The sequence below is a fragment of the Lolium perenne genome, chromosome 5 (genome assembly GCF_019359855.2).
Source record: "Lolium perenne isolate Kyuss_39 chromosome 5, Kyuss_2.0, whole genome shotgun sequence".
Lineage (NCBI taxonomy): Eukaryota > Viridiplantae > Streptophyta > Magnoliopsida > Poales > Poaceae > Lolium > Lolium perenne.
Window position 1 is genome coordinate 4,586,371 of NC_067248.2, and position 5,966 is coordinate 4,592,336.

A 5,966-nucleotide genomic window follows, 5' to 3' on the forward strand; every position below is an offset into this window, starting at 1 on the left:
AATTAATTTAATTACTCCATATGAGCAGGTACTTGAGTTGGTGCACCCACATAGACCTGATTTGATGTAAGTACTCTTTTTATACTATTTTCTGGTTCCATCGCTTGCCGAAGTCCAATTGAAGTACTATTCACCTTGCTAATTACATCATGAACATACATGAAAACTAGGGATGAAGAAAGATGGAGTCGTGGCTATTGTTAAACCAGGCATGTAAGAGATAGAGATAGAGAGAGAGAAAAGATGGTGTCTTTCCCAAACAAAAATAACAAAAATATAACTCATCGATCGTAGGCTCTATTTGAAATTAAAATATGTTTTTATTTCACAACCCAATCGAATTAATTTGTACCATGCAAGAATATCACCATACATATTGATTTGTTTCCAACTATGGAACACTATTTGTTCAGAACTTAGATGCATTGTATCCTACACGTGGAACACAAGAACAAATATTTCAATATTTGGATGCATTTCATCTTACATAGACATACAAAACTAACATAAGATCGAATGAGAAACGAGAACAATTGTATTGATGATGCATATATGATTGTTGTTAATCTACAATAAATATATTGCGCCACAGGAGCTGCCAGGAATCAATTACTTCTATCCTTAGGGAAAAGTTTAAATAAATTTGACGTAATTCATAATAATAAAAGAATTGGACCATTACATATGGACATGGACATTTGAAAAATTAATTTACTTACTCCGTATGAGAAGGTTCTTTAGTTGGTGCACCCACGTAGACGTGATTTGATGTATGTACTATTTCTATAGTATTATTTGTTCCGTCGCTAGTCAAGTCCGATTGAAGCATCAATACCCTTGCTAATAACATCATGAACCTGTATTATGAGCACATAAACTGGCAATGAAGAAAGATGTAGTGGTGGTGATTGATAAACCAGGCATGTGTGAGAGAGATATGGTGTCCCTTCCACACAAAAATAAAGAAAATATAACTCAAAGTGACCTCTATTTGAAGTTAAAACATGTTGTACTTTCACAAGCCCAATTCAATTCTAACATCCAAAAATATCAGCATACATAGGGAATTTTTTCCCTAGTATGGAACATTATTTGTTCAGAACTCAGATGCATTGTATCCTACACGTAGAAATCATGAACAACTATTTCAATATTCAGATGGATTGCATCATACATGTACATAGAAAACCAGGTATAAGATAGCATGATAAACGAGAACAATTTTATTGATGGTGTCTAAATATATATTTTTAGCTCATCTATAAGAAAAAATATTGCGCCACAAGAGCTGCGAGGATTCAGTCAGTTCTATCCTTAGCCCTAAATTTAAGTAAATTTGACGTAAATGCTGAGCATAAAAAAAGTGGTCGATCATTACCTATGAACATGGACATTTCGAAAACTAATTTACTTACTCCATATGAGCAGGTTCTTGAGTTGTTGCACCCACGTACACCTGACTTGATGTAGGTAGTCATTTTATTGTATTATTGGTTCCATGGCTAGCTAAAGTTCGATTGAAGTACCGATCATCTTGCAATTACATAATGAATATGCATTATGAGCACAAAAAGTAGGGATGAAGAAAAATGCAGTGGTGGTGATTGATAATTTAGGCATGTACTGGAGAGATAAAGAAGAAAAAGGGAGAGAAAGATGGTGTGCTTTCCAAACAAAAATAAGAAAAATATAACTCAAAATCAGCACTGTTTGAAATTAAAACATGGTGTAATTTCACAATCCCCATTCAATTATAACATCCAATAATATCATCATATATTGGATTTTTTTGCTGCTATGGAAAATTATTAGTTCAACGGATGCATTGCATCATACATGACCATAGAACATAAACAATACTATACCATGAGAAACAAGAACAATTGTATTAATGATGCATATATGATCGTTTCTCATCTGTAACAAAAATATTGGGCCACAAGAGTTGCGAGGAATTAGTCAAGTATATCATTAGTCCTAAATTTAAGTAAGTTTGACGTAAACCTTGAGAATAAAAGAAGTGGACCATTTGTCAAAAGTCAAGTTGGCCTTACTTGTACATTAAAATTTGCTAAATTTATTTAATTACTCCATATGAGCATGTACTTGAGTTGGCGCACCCACCGTATACCTGATTTGATGTAAGTACTGCTTAATACTATTTTTTGGTTCCATCACTTGCCGAAGTCCGATTGAAGTACCAATCACCTTGCTAATTACATCATTAAAACTAGCGATAAAGAAAGATGTAGTGGTGGTGATTGTTAAACCGGGCATGTATGGGAGAGAGAGATAGAAAGAGAGAAAGATGGTTTCCTTCCCTAACAAAAATAAGAAAAATTTAACTCTAAGTAGGATATTTAAAAAAAAAATTAAAACATGTTGTACTCTCACAAGCCCAATTCAATTCTACCATGCAAAAATATCACCATATTCATTGATGTTTTTCCTACTATGGAACACTATTTGTTCAGGAGTCAGATGCATTGTATCCTACACATGGAAAACAAGAACAAATATTTCAATATTTGGATGCATTTCATCATACGTAGAAATAGAAAACCAAGCATAAGATCGAATGAGAAACGAGAAAAATTGTATTGATCATGCATATATCATTGTTGCTCATCTATAATAAAAAATATTGCGCCATAGGTAAAGGCAAATCTTATGATCGATAGAGTAAATACTAGAGACCTTATGCGTCGCAAACAATGGCACATGGACTCCGGTTCTGATTGTGTTCTTTGTCAAGACACTCTGTTAGAAATACATGTTCATTTCCTTTTTGGATGTGTTTTTGTCAATCAATGTTGGTGCGCTCTAAACATACACCTGGTGTTTTCTCATAGCTTTCTTGCTGCAAGACCTGCCTTTACTGGACCTTGTTTCATGGAAATTATAGCGTGTGCTGTTTGGAATATCTGGAAAATCTGAAATGACCTTATTTTTAAAGGGTTGTCGATCTCTTTATATAGATGAAAGGTGGGTTTCCAGAGTGACTTGGTATTGCATAGATACAAAGTGAAGGCAGAACTAGTTCAACCCCTTGTTGAATGGCTGCTTGTTGTCTTTGTGTAACTTTTTATCTAATGCTCTTTCTAAAACGCTTCTACCCCTTGATGCAACTCCCTCCTTTCTCTCCTCTTTTTGTATAGTGCTCGAGTTATGATATAAAAATTACACCATAGGGGCTTCCCTGCGGTAAACGTGTAAAAAATATTGCGCCACAGGAGAGAGGAATCAGTTACTTCTATCCTTAGGCAAAAATTTAAATAAATTTTACGTAAACCATAAGAATAAAAGAACCGACCATTATATATGGACATGGACATTTGAAAAATTAATTTACTTACTCCATATGAGCAGATTCTTTAGTTGGTGCACTCATGTAGACGTGATTTGATGTAAGTACTATTTTGAAGTATTATTTGTTCAGTTGCTAGCCGAAGTCCGATTGAACTACCACTAACGCTACTAATTCCATCATGAACATGCATTATGAGCACCAAAACTGGCAATGAAGAAATATGTAGTGTTGGTGATTGATAAATCAGGCATGTGTGTGAGAGAAATGTATGGTGTCCATCACAAACAAAAATAAAGAAAATATAATTCAAAGTTGGCTATATTTGAAGTTAAAACATGTTGTACTTTTTCAACGCTAATTCAACTCTAACATCCAAAAATATCAGCATACATAGGGATTTTTTCCTTCTATGGAATACTATTTTTTTCAGAAGTCAGATTGACATGGGTATGCCTAATGGGCATGTCGTATATATGTCACTGGTTCATGTTTTCAGGTATTTAAGGACTTGAAGGCCCACGAAGCCGAAGGTTTGGAGGCCCATGAAGATAAGGACATGTGGATTAAGGAAATAGAGTCAATATAGGAAAACTTGTAGCAATATATGGAAAGGCTCGACGTGGCACGATGTTTGTATACTTGTATGACACGGAAAGCCTCGGCTTCGCCTCCTATATAAAGGCGAAGCTGAGGGCGAAGAAAGGATTGATCATTGTTAACCCTAAAACCACCGTTTCTTTCTAGTTAGGCGCCTTTGTTCGTCTGACCACCTTCGAGTTCTACTTGCCCTCTAGTTCCACGAAACCCTAAGTCTACAATCTGTAGGCATTGATGAGTTAATCCCTCTTCAATTGGCAGCGTCTGTGGGAATTGAGGTAGGAAGGTCCTGATCTCGATGGCATCATCATCATCATCGTCGGCAGCAAGCAACGCGGTGGAAGGAGGTAAACAGATCCAATCTGACTTGGTCGATTTTGTTCCTCACCCTCCCGCCCGTTTGCCTGCATACGCTAATCTGGGAGAAGCAATGGACATGACGTTCGGGAGCTTCCGCTTCATCGTCGGAAAAGAAGGTTCACATCGCTTTTCGGCCCCAAATTTTTCAGGACCGTCGGCGGCCAAGCCAGAGTCTTCGAGATCATCAATCGACTCAGGCGATGAGGAGATTTTGCTGCCACGCATCACCAAGCCCATTGATAGCGGAAAACTCGCTGATCTGTTCGGCGGGTTAACTTTCAGGTCGACCGCCGACACCGATCTACTTTGGGGCAACGACTCTGACAGCTTCACCAACTTCGACTTCACCAACAGCATCCACTTCACCAACAGCGAGGAAGTCTTCGCCGATCTATACGACGGTGTCACCTATCCTGTGCATGATGCGCGGATGCCAAACCTAGCACCACGCAGAAGGAACTCGATGATTCAACATCACGAGCTTGATGACAGCGCGGACTCCACACATCATCAGATATGCGTGCTCACGGCGTCGGGTCGCGAAGTAGAGGAAGATGAGTAATCTGAGGCTTTCGACCCATTGGGAAATCCCTATGTCGATCCCGCAGATCTCACCCGAGGAACAGGAAGAAAATATCAGGGAACTGAGCCAAGAGAACATGTACAACTCTCTCAAGCTGCATGGGACAGAGCCGCAAGGGCCATAAGCGGTGCAGAACCGTTGAGAACGCAAGAAACGGCAGAAGAGCTAACAACATATCAATATAAACTCAGCCGCACAAGATGCGAGTTACAGAAGATGCAGGAGAAACTAGATGCAAGAAAAGCTGCAGCGGACACATCCAGTGAACGCAGAGCTAATCTGAGCGCGCAATCAGGAAACTCAGCAAACAACAACAGGAAACCCCAAGGAAGAGCAAGGTCTCGGATGGCAGGCATACCCGAAAATCAGCGAGGAGATCACCTAATCCAGGACCTCGACATGACCTTCATGTCGATAGATTCGAGAGGGCACATAACGCCCAAGACGCTAGAAGCAGCCTACATGGCGACACATGCATACATGATGGCAACCAGACCACCTCCTGGTGATCCACGAGCATCCTTATATCAAACTGCCATGGCAAGCATCGGCGTTATGGGAGCAGCAATAGCTGGAAGAGAAGTCACACAGGAACCCGCAAGATCTCCAAGGCAAGGAGGACATCGTAGATCAAGGTCACCACATCGGCAGGCAGCGGTGACAACACAAAATAACCAAAGAGAAGGTGATGCGAGAAATAGCACAGCTCAGGCACGAGTCGATAGAGCACGGGAAGAAAGAGGTCGTGAAGATAGAAGCCGAGAAAATCGCCAAATAGTCGAGGAGAGCGAAGAGGAATTATGCGGACTCCCTTGCTTTGCCCGTAGGGTTCGCAAAACTCGAGTACCTGGTACCTTTAAACTAGCCGATAATTATAAAAAGTTCGACGGACTTCAGGATCCAGAGGACTGGTTGGTCGAATACCTGGAAACAGTAAAGTTAACTGGAGGCACAAGAGCAACGGCCATGCAAAGCATTCAAGTTTATCTTAGCGGAGCTGCAAGATCTTGGATGAGGAAACTGCCAGAGGAGTCGACATATAGCTGGGAAACCTTTGAAAGGGTGTTTGTTCATTAATAACCACCGCGATGATTACCGCAGGAGTAGCGGGCAACG